This window comes from Lygodium microphyllum, chromosome 8 (genome assembly GCF_053477565.2).
Source record: "Lygodium microphyllum isolate KBCC chromosome 8, Lygodium_microphyllum_v1.1.10, whole genome shotgun sequence".
In the NCBI taxonomy this organism is placed as follows: domain Eukaryota; kingdom Viridiplantae; phylum Streptophyta; class Polypodiopsida; order Schizaeales; family Lygodiaceae; genus Lygodium; species Lygodium microphyllum.
In genome coordinates, this window is record NC_141142.1 from 55,497,926 (window position 1) to 55,513,187 (window position 15,262).

Genomic DNA, 15,262 nt, shown 5'->3' on the forward strand with positions numbered 1-15,262 from the left:
CAATGACCCTTACACAAATACTAATTAACAAAGCTATTTATATATAAATCATCATAACATTGCAATATGCCTATTTCAAACACTAAAATATGCCTCAACACTATGGGAAGCAGGTGGATGATTTTTTGATGCAATCATCCTACAATTAGGTGGACCTAGTTAGCCAGGTAGCTTTCCCCATGTTTAGAGAAAAGACAATCTTCTTAAAAGTCAATCGTAGAACTCATTAAGCCCTTGTTTAGGGGGTCCATGTGAGACTATGCCTTATGGGTAGATGGGTTAACACTCAACTCCCTCTTGTTTCTTATTCTCGTTGAATCAACAAGTATAATGCTCACCTACCTTGATCTTGGACAATTCATGAAATGCATTCATTTAAACCTTGATGTTAGTTTATTGCTAAAGACTGTAGTTGCGTCTTTAGGAATCCACCAGTTCATCCTTATGGGATGAGGCTAGATGCTTTGTATGTGAGGTTAACCTAGGGAATGCCTAGTCACCTAAGTCTGCACGCTCAAAGTTAGCCCGATGGTGGTGACTAAGATTAGTCCATAGATAACCACCAAACTACTCTTCCTAAGAGAATTAGGGTTGGGTACATTTCACATGGTATTAGAGTGTTAAATTCTAGCTACAATCCATTACTATGATGATATAAAAAGTTATAAGATAAGGATTATTAAGTTTATTCAATGTTGTAATCAATGGACAAAATCTGTAGTTTATTTTTTAGGGACTTCTTAACCAACTTTTGAACCACGAGATATTTTTAGCATTATATACTATTATGGCTTATGGATTGAGAAATTTTCAATTTAGGCATAGTGCTGCATTGATTACTCTCAAGACTATCCTCGGATCGGATTGGCAGGTAATCCAAGAGGAGTAATAAAAATTACCTAATGGATATCAAGAAGATCAAGCACATTGAAAATAACCAATGTGTAATGGAAATTACCTAGTGGATATTGAGAAGATCAAACACATTGATAATGATATTACAAGTGCTCTAATTCTTAAAGAACTTAAATTGGTCAAATGCTTTTTGTTCTTTAAACAAAAGACTCAGAAGACCTTATACTTATAGGTAAGCAATTGATAAACCAAAATCAGTATGTGTATTCACGACTCACAAGAGTTGTAAGCCTTATCGCATTGGAATGCCGCCTTATTCAATTTCTTAGTCCGTGTGGCAAGGACTTTTCTCTTGACATAAGATGTGATCAGGCTTTGTTTGCGTGCTTGTTCAATGGAGAGCTCCGTGGCAATGAGTTTCTCGGTGCTCCTTGGGAAGTTTTTACAAATACAAATTCAGATTCCTCCCATGAGCAAGGTAGCGTTGATACTTCCAATGCTAAAGGCTTATCTAAAATACCTAAGTCCACCAACTGATCGTAACTTTTAGCAAGCATGGCAAATGTGGCATCCAAGTGTCTGAGGCAGGCAACCAAGTCCTCGCTTGTATTCTCAGTTAAGTTGGTGGCCAAGGTTAGAATTGATCTCCACTAGTAAGAGAGTCTAAAGTCGGTAGAGGTGGGTGAGGTTTGGTTGAGTTGAATAGTTCAGGTGCAACTCTGGCTGCGATTCTGGCATTGGTGCACTAGTGGTGGTCTATGCCATGGGGTGGCGCACTACTAGATGCTTGGGCGGCGATTGGGATATTAGCGGGGCAAGATTGAGGTGGTTTAGGAGCAGTGGGCTATGGTTTGGGTTGATAGACTTGTTGAGTTGCGATGGGTTTAGGTTTTGGAAGGACAATGGGCCCTGGAGCGAGGGGCTTTTGTGGCGTTGATGCTTGATTCATCTTGATGCTTTGTGTGCTTGGCCGTCTTTGCTTTAGGTACCCAAATCCAAGTATTACCCTCATAATAGCCTTGGCTTGCAATAAGGTCTTGCGAACTCATCATGGCTTGACCGTGTGTGGATGCATGTAGCTCCCTCTAGGCCTCCTAGGTTTTGACTCGGGAAGCTTTCTAGCTTGGCAAGTACATGGTTGGCCCTTTTCGGTGGTGGTTTTGGACGTTTTGGAACCCATTGGAGCTAGTTTTCTTCAAGGGTTTTAGCTTTGTGATCGGTTTTTCGCTGGTGTTGAGGTTTGGCAAGTGATGGCATATTACAACCCCCCTCCTCAAGCTCAATGGTGGGTTTCTCTATCAGTGGCTTGACCTACTGTGATGGGACCGCACAGCCCTTGCTAAAAGCTTTGACAATTTGTGCATTGCCGATGGACATGTGGATGTATTGTGACTAGTAGTTGGCATTACAGTGGGTCTGCTTCTTAAAGGTTTGTCCTAATAGTGATTCTGAGCCTGCATCTTTCATGTTTGGTAGCACATAAAAGGTCATGGGTAAGCTTTCAAACTTTTTAGAGAGTGCAAGTCTGCACTTTCCTAGAAGTGCATACAATTGGTCACCAAATGGGTTGAAATTGGTGTTAGTGGGTTGTAACTATGGTTTACCAATTTCAATCCAATGATTGTGAGTCAAGATATTAAATTCAGTGCCTTTATCGATCAATGCATCAATGGCACATGTCTTCTAGTGGACTTAATCGTCATGCGCAGGTAAGCCGAAGCTACTGCTTCCTCATCCTCCACTTCATTCTCCATAATGGTGGCTATGCGTACATCGATAGCCAGGGGCTTCTAGCATCAATGATTCATAAAGTGGATGCGTGGGGGGTAGTACTTTTTTATGCAGCTGCCATTAAAGAAGCCTATGCCCTCACCTTCTAGAGTTTCGAGTTCAACATTATTGATTCGACTTATGGTGCAAAATTTGAAAGGTCCTAAACCCCAAACTTCATTTTATGATTATGTCCCTTAACTAATTACAATAGTAGTAAGTCTCCCCATTTGAAGTCGTGCTACTAACGTGTTTGTCAAACCAGCTCTTGCATTGTACCTTTTTGTAGATTAAATCATGGGTGGCTAGAAGCCAAGTTTTGATAAGCATTCTTGCTCAATTAGATGTTCCGTTTATGCTTCCTTCCCCTCCCATCTCTCTTGAATGGCGATTCTTAAGCAAGGTATGAAGAACTCTACAGGTAGAATTGCCTATGTTCCGTAGGTCAACCATCTTGAAGGGGGTCTGTTCCATAGTTGTTTTATAGGTTGTCCTATAGGCCCATAAGGATACCGTTAACTTGTTATCCCAATCACTGTGTGAAGCAGAGACTACCTTGGTGAGGATGTTTACTATGATCTTATTTGTAGATTTTGCTTGGCCATTCGCCTGAGGGTAGTAAGGTGAGGATTTCCGATGGTGGATGATCAGGAAGGTGGATAGGAGATGAGATTTATCACCTCATTGATGAAGTGTGTGCCAACCTTGATCATTGACAAGTTTGATGGGGCAACCAAATCGAGGGATTACCTACTCCCATAAAAACTTATCAGTGGTTCATGAGTCGTTCTTTCAAGTGGTTTGAGCTTCCACCCACTTCATGAGATAATCAATGGCAACAATAATGTATTTGACTTGTGAATATTGAGTCATGAGACTAATAGGCCCAATGAAGTCGATCCCCCATTTCTCAAATGGCTGTCTTCTGTAATGGGACTTAGCTCCATTTTGTCCTTGCGAATTGGCACCTTGGTCCTTTGGCACTCATCACAGTGTTTTATGAACCGTGACACATATTGAAAAAGCATGGGCCACCATAGTTGAGACTATAATGCCTTGCAGGCTGTCCTATCTCCACTAAAGTCTCACTAAAGTATCCTCATGCAATTCCTATGTGTGCCACCATAGTTGAGACTATAACACCTTGCGGGCTGTCCTATCTCCACTAAAGTATCCTCATGCAATTCCTATGTGTGCCTCAACTAGTATAGTGTTTATTTCATGCTCACACACACACCTCCGCAAAAACCCATATTTCCCTAGCTAATAGAGTTGGCATGCTATTAATTGATAGGGTTGGATTTCGAGAATGTAACGTGTCCGCTTGACCACTTGTGGAACGCGTCTTAGCAGCCCATCAGGAGGGGAGTCTAGAAAGTGCCACTTGGCACTCACAAGGAATGTCACAGGGTTTGCAATCTAGGTCTTCTTGAGTCTATCCCGAAGCGGAGCTGTAGACTGTGATTGCGGCGCGCACAATTTTGCCAGTCACTTTTCTTTATTTCTCTTTTTATAAAATCTCCAAAACTAACTAAAACATCACTTGTCTTTTCTTTTAAATGACTTTTAGTTCTATCTTTTTAGGATAATATCTAAAATATAATAGTTTTTTTCCCCCCAAGAATCTAATATTTTTGGACCGTTCAAACTATACACATTAATACTAGTGATTAATATGGCTCATAAGTCCCGTTTACATTGTACTTTTCGTGAAGGGTGGCTACGGTCCTTACAATCCGAGAAAAATGTCAGATTTATGACTCTTAAAATTTTAAAATATTTTTTAACTGAATGAAAATTATTAGCTATTAATGCTAGTCATTTTTTACCTTAGTTAGTCTTTAGTTAGTAATCTTACTAACGTATTAATTGACTAACTAACTTTCGAACTAACCAACTAACTTTTATTGCGTGGAAATATTACATTCTCCCCCCTTAGAGAAATTGAGATGTCCTCATCTCAAGAGAAACTGGGAAAGACAAGTGCTAATGGGGCTTATGACCTGTGGATTAAGACCCACCATGCATCCGCTGCGCTACTCTTAATATTTCAAGTAGTGCACTCATATTATTCGAATTAACCATAGGTACAAGAGTAGGATTTATTCTCAATTGTGTTACATGTCGATTAAGCTTCTAGGAATTCTAGTCTCCCTAATAAGGTTTAGTGGGCTCTAGATCTTCGTCTTCATCTGATTCATCTATATATCCATAGATTACACCTGTGTAGCTTCGTTTTCTTGGAGGCTCAATGTCTTCTGGACTTAGATCAAGGCAGTCTGCTTGGATGTGTCCTAGATCATTACAATGGAATCATTGACAGTAGGGACATCTCCTACGGATGTTCCCTATCTCTCTGCACGTATGGCATCTCTTATCCTGATCTCCATAGTCATCTTTGCTACAATTGCTCAATTTAAGTTCTTGGACGATTGGATTCACTCGGAGTAATGTGTCTTGCAAGTCCATTGGATGCATTGCTTCAAGACGGTGGTTCAGAGGAGTGTTCAGGCCATGGCAAAACTTGGATACTTGCTGTGCAATATCCATAGGTGGCGCATATTTTAGTAGGATTATAAACTTTGAGTAGTAAGCTTCTAGGGTTAATTCCAGCTGCTTGAGCTTGAAGAATTCATTCATCTTCAAGGTTTGGTAGGTTGGTGGAAGGTATCGTTGTCGTGTTGCTGCGCATCTGAGCCGTGAACACCTCCATTTTTGTTGTGCATTTGTGTTAATTTCTGCGTGTGATTTATTGTTTGTGTGATGCTTTTTAATAATCTGCATCCAATGTATATATTCCCTTAGTGCATACGCATGATTTTGTTTGGATGCATGATGTGTCACCATTGCTCCTTTCTCACTGAAATCCTCATGAGAGATTGATAATATATAAACTGTCAGAGGCTGTCATAGTGGTTGATCAGGTTGCGAGGAGGATGAATTCCGTCAATAGGACTGAAATGCTGATTGCAAAGAGATGTCAGACATCAGATGTTGTGGAAAATCACTACGTCAGAAGCAAGGAGATGAACAGAGGAGCATGATCCAAAATGAATGCCTTATTACGAGATTAAGTGGATGATGATGCTGTGTCTTAGCGGGGGGGTAAAAAGGAAGGTCACTTGCCTAATTCTGACATGTGAATTAGAGAAAGAAAAACTAAAGATAGAGGAGAAAAGGAAGGGAAAAAGGAGACTAATTGGGGAAAAGAGTATTCGAATGGCAAAAGGGAGGGAAAAAGACGGATTGTCATGCGCTTGAATTGGAGGAGAGGTTCCTTCTTTTTGGGCTCTTTGTGGCGAAAGGAGGGGGAGCAATGCTAAAGGGGAAGGAGAAAGCTCTAATTCGGGGAACCGTGTGTGGAGAAAAACCTTGCGCAGGAGGGTAATGAAAGGCACGTTGGGGAAGAGGCGGAGGAATGGCATTCTGGTTAGGAATGAAAAAAAAATGTTTTTCATTATCCACCTCAGAGGGGAAAGGATGAATTGCTGCAGATCCAAGACGGCAATGCCTGCCACCTCGGCTCTATCATGCTGCTCTGGGTCAGTCTTGGCCTTATGAGCCTCATACAGAGCTTATTCGCCGTGGCCAAGGCCCAACTGGTCCATACGCTCTTCTTTCTTGTGCTTGTGAGCTTCCGCCATGTGGTCTCCATCTTCTTCACCCTCTACTTCTCCTCATAAATTAAGGCCGGTAAAAAGGAGATGAGGGCAATCAATTCGGCTCTCTCGACAAGGAGGGATTAGCTCAACAAGCATCTGCCATGTCATGGCGAAGTTTATCTGGGGCCGCTTGCTGGGCCCTCGAGGCAACTCCTTGAAGCGGGTTGAAACCACCACTGGATGCCGTGTTTTCATTAGAGGGAGAGGTTCTGTCAGAGATCCTGAGAAGAAATAATGAGGTTAACAAGCTTGATTGGAAACCCCTACGGAGAACATGATACACTGGAGCACGGGAGTCTTCTTTCTTCAGGAAGTTTGATATCAAATGGTAATCCCCTTTCATCTGGAGCGATGATGTTGAATGTCGTCAGAGGGACTGTCCGAAATCCGGATGATCAAAACAAATGCTCATCTTAAGAAGCTGGAAGGAGCTGCAGAACGATTGACGCTAGTCAAAGCCGACTTATTGGATTTTGACAGCCTTTGCTCTGTCATCAAAGGATGAGACTGTGTCTTCCATCTGGCTTCTCCTGTTACTGATGACCCGGTGTAGAAGGTTGATCCGGCTATCAAAGGCATAATCCATGTTTTGGATGTAGCTGCTCAAGCTGGGGTAAAGCGCGTCATTTTCACCTGATCCATAGGTGCCGTGTACATGGACCCCAACAGGGATCCAAGTGTTGTGGTTGATGAGAACTGTTGAAGCAACCTTGACTTCTGCAAAGACACACGGAACTGGTACTGCTATGGGAAGACTGTTGCTGTACAAGCAGTTTAGAAACATGCCAAGGAAGTGAATGTAGACCTGGTAGTCCTGATTCCTTCCCTAGTTCTTATGCCCTTACTACAATCTGAAGTGAATGCCAGCAGTGCTCATCTCCTCAAATACTTGACAGGCTCAGCAAAAAGCTATGCCAATTTGGTGCAAGCGTATGTTGATGTGAGAGATGTTGCAGATGTTTGCATCCTCCTCTTTGAAAGTCCTTCTGCAAATGGGCGTTACCTTTGTGCTGAAAGTGTGGTGCACAGAGGGGACGTGTGTGACTTGCCTTTAGCTTCAGAATACATGATTGAACAAGGCTGGACTAAGTGTTATCCTAATATCAGCCATGTTGGATTGCTTCACTACATAGCATGGTCGATAGTTTACCTTGTGGTAGTAGAGTTTGGCATTTATTGGATGCAAAGAAGTTTACATGATTGCAGACCCCTCTACAAATGACTACATGCAACACACCATATTTACAACAAAGAGAACACTCTATCGCAGTTTACAGGGTTGGCATTTCACCCAGTGGATGGGATTCTATAGGTCTGTCCACATGTGTTAGCAATTCTGTTTATATCGACCCACTTTATAACTCATGTTGCTCTCATATTTCTGGAGACTGTCTGGACCACCAATATTCATGACTGTATCCATGGAAAAATTTGGCCAATCATGGGTGTAGGCTATCATTCCATCCTCCATACAACATACAAGCATAATTATGGGAACTTCCTGAAGCAGTAAAAATCTCGTTTGCATTTTTGGCAGCCATGCTTATGTGGATGGTTCTTTGGTCAATTTTTGTTGCTCCTGATATGAGACAAACAGTGGCTATGGGTGTCTTCAAGAGGTTATGCTAGAAAACAGGGAATGACTATTCTTATGCATAAACAATCCCAATTGAGAACCTTTGAGGCTCAAAAACAGGAATTAGATTGCTGAAAGTTTCTGGACTGATGTGCCTGCTGCTGTTGTGATCTGAATTTGATAGAAAATCTCTGAAAGCATCTGAAATCTGATGTGTGGAACAACAGAAGGTTCACTGCTCTAAAGGACATGCTTGATTGGATTATAAGTTAATGCTCATTATTTCGTTCAAAGTAAATGACATCATACATCTGAATGTATTCAGTTTATTTTGAACATGAATTTCTTGTAACTCCTTTGCAAACAATATAATGATCTTAACATCAAATATTGTGTTATTGAGATCTTCTTGTTAGTCTTTATTTCTTGCTGTACCTTGAACCCCGTGTTCTGCAGCCCTTACACGATCTCTTTGACATTTCTGGTGAACCCGACGTGAAAGTGCTGCATCATCAGCAAGATGGGAGACTCGCAAGAAGAGATGACAGATGATAATGTCATGAAGAACCTGTTTCAGTCATTTACCATGTATATGCAGCAGCAAGTTCATGCCAAACGAGACAGTGATGCTATGGATGCTTTGAAAGCTGTCCAACAGGAGATGAAGCAGTTTAATGGCCAGCAGGTGTCAACTTACCTGCATTTGTATGAAGAAAAGATGAAGTTTTTTGGTGTTTCTCAAGATGTTTGGAGCCGCTACTTCTTGCGGATCGTGGTGCGCGCTCTTGAAGGTCGAATTGCAGAAATTCAAGAGGCACATGCAGGTTGGGCTGAATTTAAAAAGGCATTAAAAGATGAATATTTCCTGGAGGATACAGGTCTTATGAATCGCAGGAATTTTTTAGCATGGGTTTCTATGCCTAATAAGGGACTTTCTGTTACCGCTCTTCTGCGAGAGTTTGAAAGCCGTTATGATTAGTTGGATGGGACTGAACAGCAAGCTTTGGAGATGCAGAAAGTGGAGTTATTTTTGCAAGCTGCAGATGCTGATTTACAGGAAAAGTTGGATGATCTTTTGGAAGATCAAGCTACTGATTCAGGTTTAAAGACTGAGTGGAGACATGTCATTGATGCTGTGAATGCTCTTGTCAAGAAGCAGCGCAGGAGAGTTAGATTGCATCGTAATACAGGATTAGTTCCTGAAAAATCCTTGGAGACTTCTTCTTCTACCCCTGCTGCAGCTTCTTTGCCTAAGCCTACTCCTCCTGTTATGAATCCACCAGTTCCTGCTGCTCCAGTGCCCTTATCTATAGATGATGTTATTAAAGGCTTGGCGGATTTGACGATTGAAGCAGTCAGAGCTGAAGTTGGTAAGTTAAAAGAGCAACTTATGACAGTACCTGCTGTAGCACCTGCTCCAGTGACTGCTTTTCCAGCTGGTCAAAGAAAAGGGCGACGATGTATTTGGTGTGATAGTACAGAGCACCAACATTGCAGAGATTGTGATGCTTTTCAGGAAGCACGTAAGAAGAATGTAGTGTTCTGGGGACAAGATGGGAAGATATGGCTGACAGAGACTGGCGCTCCTCTTGACACGAACTTCGGTAAGGGAGGTATGAAGAAGCTTGTTGATGATATAGCTGCGCGATCAGCTTATGTGAGTGTTAGAGGAGATGCTTCAGCTTTTGGAGTCCAGCTTGAGCAGAAATCTGATGGAGACTCTGCTTTATGGTCTTCTGCCTTGGAGATAGCGAGAAGAGGGAAAGTTCAAACTTCTAATATGACTTATGTGGGCTCTAGCATCCGAGGAGAAACAGGATGGGATTCTCCTGTTGACAGGTATTCTATTTTTGCTTATATTGCTAAAACGCAGGGTTTGGATGCCATGGTTGAAGAAAAGAGAAGAGATGAGGAGGGTCCTAGCTCCTCCAAAAAGTCTAGAGGGGGTGACTTTGTTTCACCACCTGTTACAGTTCCACCTATGTCAAATTCTCCAGCTCAAACAGGTTCTGATCAACCAATGGGAGACAAGCAGAAAGAAAAGAGGCAACCAAGAAAAGAGCCAAGATTCAAGCTCTTGTCAGACCTTGATATGCAAACGGATATGAGTAAGATTTTTCATGAAAGAATTTTGAATAGTGAAGTCACTTTTACTGTTGGAGAGGCTCTTGGGATTGCTAGAAGAGAAATACAGGATCAGATGCACGATCTTTTGCGGAGGAAACGACATGCAATGGAAGGACCTGCTTTACAGGGATTGTGGCATGGAGCTCTTGGGGAAGAGCATGATGATGCAGTGATGGTTGAGAATGCTTCTGTTAATCCGCAATCGGAGAAAATAGTGCAGCCTATGCAATATGAAGATGATGAGACCCCTATTCTCATTCCTCGCAGCCATTTTTCACGAAGTCATTGGGCTAGAGCAACCACTGAGACAGTGGTAAGGATTGGAGAGAAACAAATTCCCTTGATTGCTTTAGTTGATCATGGTTCTGAGATTAATCTTATTGCTCGAGGTGTTTATGAGAGTGGCAAGTGGCCTATGGATGCAGAGCATGGTTGGCGCATGAGAGCCGCCAATAATACTTCTGGTGATATGTATGCTGCTTGTCCGAGTATCAGAATTTCTATTGGTAATGTTGAAGAGGATTATCATTGCTTTGTTCAGGATTCATGCTCTTATCCGATTATTCTTGGACAGCCTTTCATTACAGAAGCAAGAATGGAAACAAAAGTGATGGATGATGGATCAGCTTATGCGCGGATACGCAGTAAAGATGGTATGCGAGCTGTTCAGTTTATGACTATTGGGGTAAATCATCCGAGAAATAGGGACTCCTTGCGTGAGGCACCACTACCTGCGAAGGAGTTGGATTTTCATTAGGTACCGCTGTCTTGCGAGACGCCAGTGGTACGGAGCGGAGAAAAGAGGAGATCTCGCCTCCTGGCAGTCAGTCTTTCTCCAATAACTTTGTTGGGTTTACTTTAGATAGTTCGGTAAGTTATCAGAAAATTTCAGATTTGCCTAGAGCTGCCAGGCAGTACATTGGTCGTAAGGAGAAAGAATTGAAGAATGCAGGTATTTTGCAAGCAGAAGAGCATGTGGATGGATTGTATGAAGGGATGTCTTATGCAGATACATTGTTTGAGATGAGAGCAATGCTGAAAACTGATGCATGCAAGGGTTCAAAGATCATACCTGTGCAAACCTTGGATATGTTTCAGGAAATTTCTGGTTTTATGCTGCAAACAGAGTTAGAGGCTGAGAAAACTCAGCAAACTGAATTTATGGCTGATCTTGATCAGCTAATTGAATTGCAGAGGGCTGAATTCATTCAGCCAACAGAGTTGAATGCAGAAAAATTTCTGCATACAGAGTTTCAGGATGCGTCTATGCAGTCCATTGAGCCAAGGGCTGAATTCATTCAGCCAACAGAGTTGAACGCAGAAAAATTTCTGCATACAGAGTTTCAGACTGCACCCATGCAGTCCATAGAGCTAAAGGCTGAAATTTTTCAGCCAACAGAGTTGAAAGATACTGAAAATTTGCAGAAATTGCAGCAAAGGAAAGAGTGCTTGAATGATGCCAAGGTTGACACAAAATATAAAACAGTTGATAAGAAGGTTAAGCCGGTTGCAGGCCCGCTTCCTTCTAATAGTGATGAACAGATTGAAAAAGCTATGAAGCAGCCTATGTTGAGGGATCCTGCAACTATTGGACATAAGTTTACAGCTGAAACTCTTGCAGAATTGAAGATTGGAAATGATGATTTTTTGCTTCCAGTGGAAAAAGAATGTTTTAGAGAGATGCTTGGACGTCATGGTAAGGCATTTGCTTTCTTTCCACATGAAATTGGCTGCATTAGTCCCGAATTGGTTGCACCTATGGTCATCTTCACTGTTCCTCATGTACCATGGAATATACGTCCTATACCTGTGCCTAAAGCACACTTGCCAAAGCTGATAGAGTTGCTGAATGAGAAGATTAAAATGGGGATTTTGGAACCCTCTTCTGCACCCTATTCTAACAGGTGGTTTACTGTACCAAAGAAGAATGGTACTTTGAGATTTATTCAGGATATGCAGCCCGTGAACAAAGTGACAATCAGGAATGTGGGTACAGGTCCAGTTGTGGATGAATTTGCTGAGGCTTTTGCAGGACGAGCCATCTATTCACTAGGTGACTTGTATTCAGGTTATGATCAATTTCAGATTGCCTTGGAAAGCAGGGATATTACTACTATGCGGACACCTATTGGTCTTGTGAGGATGTGTACCTTGCCACAAGGTGCTACAAACTCAGTTGCTCATATGATGAATGCTATGCATAGAGTTCTTCGAGACTATATTCCGCAGTATACCATGCCTTTTCTAGATGATGTGCCTATTAAGGGTTGTGCAGAAGAAGAAAAGAATGAAAGTCTTGATTTGCGTGGATGTAGACAGTTTGTGGCTGATCACTTGAATGCTTGTGAGCAAATATTGATACGATTAGAGGAGGTAAATTTGACACTTTCAGGGCTGAAATCTGTCTTTGCTGTTAATGAAGTCATCATAGTTGGGCATATGGTTGGTTATTATGGCAGAAAGCCTTCTCTTGCGAAGGTGGATGCCATAAACAGGATTGTAGAGTATTGCTCAACTACTTCAGAGGTACAGAGATTTGTGGGAGCTTGTGTATTTTACATGATTTGGATTCCTCATTTTGCTCATATTGCAGATGTTCTCTATCAGCTGTTTCGAAAGGGGCAGAAATTTCATTGGGATGATGAAGCTGATGCAGAAACAGGTTTACTAGAATCAGAAGATGGACTTGACCTGTTTGTGGACTTGAATGATCCTGGATAGTTGGCACATCCGGAGGATGCGCAGGTTTAGAGGGGGTGGATGTCGTGTTGCTGCGCATCTGAGCCGTGAACACCTCCATTTTTGTTGTGCATTTGTGTTAATTTCTGCGTGTGATTTATTGTTTGTGTGATGCTTTTTAATAATCCGCATCCAATGTATATATTCCCTTAGTGCATACGCATGATTTTGTTTGGATGCATGATGTGTCACCATTGCTCCTTTCTCACTGAAATCCTCATGAGAGATTGATAATATATAAACTGTCAGAGGCTGTCATAGTGGTTGATCAGGTTGCGAGGAGGATGAATTCCGTCAATAGGACTGAAATGCTGATTGCAAAGAGATGTCAGACATCAAATGTTGTGGAAAATCACTACGTCAGAAGCAAGGAGATGAACAGAGGAACATGATCCAAAATGAATGCCTTATTACGAGATTAAGTGGATGATGATGCTGTGTCTTAGCGGGGGGGTAAAAAGGAAGGTCACTTGCCTAATTCTGACATGTGAATTAGAGAAAGAAAAACTAAAGATAGAGGAGAAAAGGAAGGGAAAAAGGAGACTAATTGGGGAAAAGAGTATTCGAATGGCAAAAGGGAGGGAAAAAGACGGATTGTCATGCGCTTGAATTGGAGGAGAGGTTCCTTCTTTTTGGGCTCTCTGTGGCGAAAGGAGGGGGAGCAATGCTAAAGGGGAAGGAGAAAGCTCTAATTCGGGGAACCGTGTGTGGAGAAAAACCTTGCGCAGGAGGGTAATGAAAGGCACGTTGGGGAAGAGGCGGAGGAATGGCATTCTGGTTAGGAATGAAAAAAAAATGTTTTTCATTATCCACCTCAGAGGGGAAAGGATGAATTGCTGCAGATCCAAGACGGCAATGCCTGCCACCTCGGCTCTATCATGCTGCTCTGGGTCAGTCTTGGCCTTATGAGCCTCATACAGAGCTTATTCGCCGTGGCCAAGGCCCAACTGGTCCATACGCTCTTCTTTCTTGTGCTTGTGAGCTTCCGCCATGTGGTCTCCATCTTCTTCACCCTCTACTTCTCCTCATAAATTAAGGCCGGTAAAAAGGAGATGAGGGCAATCAATTCGGCTCTCTCGACAAGGAGGGATTAGCTCAACAAGCATCTGCCATGTCATGGCGAAGTTTATCTGGGGCCGCTTGTTGGGCCCTCGAGGCAACTCCTTGAAGCGGGTTGAAACCACCACTGGATGCCGTGTTTTCATTAGAGGGAGAGGTTCTGTCAGAGATCCTGAGAAGAAATAATGAGGTTAACAAGCTTGATTGGAAACCCCTACGGAGAACATGATACACTGGAGCACGGGAGTCTTCTTTCTTCAGGAAGTTTGATATCAAATGGTAATCCCCTTTCATCTGGAGCGATGATGTTGAATGTCGTCAGAGGGACTGTCCGAAATCCGGATGATCAAAACAAATGCTCATCTTAAGAAGCTGGAAGGAGCTGCAGAACGATTGACGCTAGTCAAAGTCGACTTATTGGATTTTGACAGCCTTTGCTCTGTCATCAAAGGATGAGACTGTGTCTTCCATCTGGCTTCTCCTGTTACTGATGACCCGGTGTAGAAGGTTGATCCGGCTATCAAAGGCATAATCCATGTTTTGGATGTAGCTGCTCAAGCTGGGGTAAAGCGCGTCATTTTCACCTGATCCATAGGTGCCATGTACATGGACCCCAACAGGGATCCAAGTGTTGTGGTTGATGAGAACTGTTGAAGCAACCTTGACTTCTGCAAAGACACACGGAACTGGTACTGCTATGGGAAGACTGTTGCTGTACAAGCAGTTTAGAAACATGCCAAGGAAGTGAATGTAGACCTGGTAGTCCTGATTCCTTCCCTAGTTCTTATGCCCTTACTACAATCTGAAGTGAATGCCAGCAGTGCTCATCTCCTCAAATACTTGACAGGCTCAGCAAAAAGCTATGCCAATTTGGTGCAAGCGTATGTTGATGTGAGAGATGTTGCAGATGTTTGCATCCTCCTCTTTGAAAGTCCTTCTGCAAATGGGCGTTACCTTTGTGCTGAAAGTGTGGTGCACAGAGGGGACGTGTGTGACTTGCCTTTAGCTTCAGAATACATGATTGAACAAGGCTGGACTAAGTGTTATCCTAATATCAGCCATGTTGGATTGCTTCACTACATAGCATGGTCGATAGTTTACCTTGTGGTAGTAGAGTTTGGCATTTATTGGATGCAAAGAAGTTTACATGATTGCAGACCCCTCTACAAATGACTACATGCAACACACCATATTTACAACAAAGAGAACACTCTATCGCAGTTTACAGGGTTGGCATTTCACCCAGTGGATGGGATTCTATAGGTCTGTCCACATGTGTTAGCAATTCTGTTTATATCGACCCACTTTATAACTCATGTTGCTCTCATATTTCTGGAGACTGTCTGGACCACCAATATTCATGACTGTATCCATGGAAAAATTTGGCCAATCATGGGTGTAGGCTATCATTCCATCCTCCATACAACATACAAGCATAATTATGGGAACTTCCTGAAGCAGTAAAAATCTCGTT

The 15,262-nt window shown here is 42.4% G+C and overlaps 2 pseudogenes; both read left to right on the plus strand.

Annotated features, from left to right (window-relative positions):
* The first annotated feature begins 6,159 nt into the window (after nt 1-6,159).
* Nucleotides 6,160-7,558, plus strand: LOC148032307 (cinnamoyl-CoA reductase 1 pseudogene; annotated as a pseudogene).
* Nucleotides 7,559-14,090: 6,532 nt separating this feature from the next.
* LOC148032308 (cinnamoyl-CoA reductase 1 pseudogene) lies at nt 14,091-15,010 on the plus strand (annotated as a pseudogene).
* The last annotated feature ends 252 nt before the right edge of the window (nt 15,011-15,262 follow it).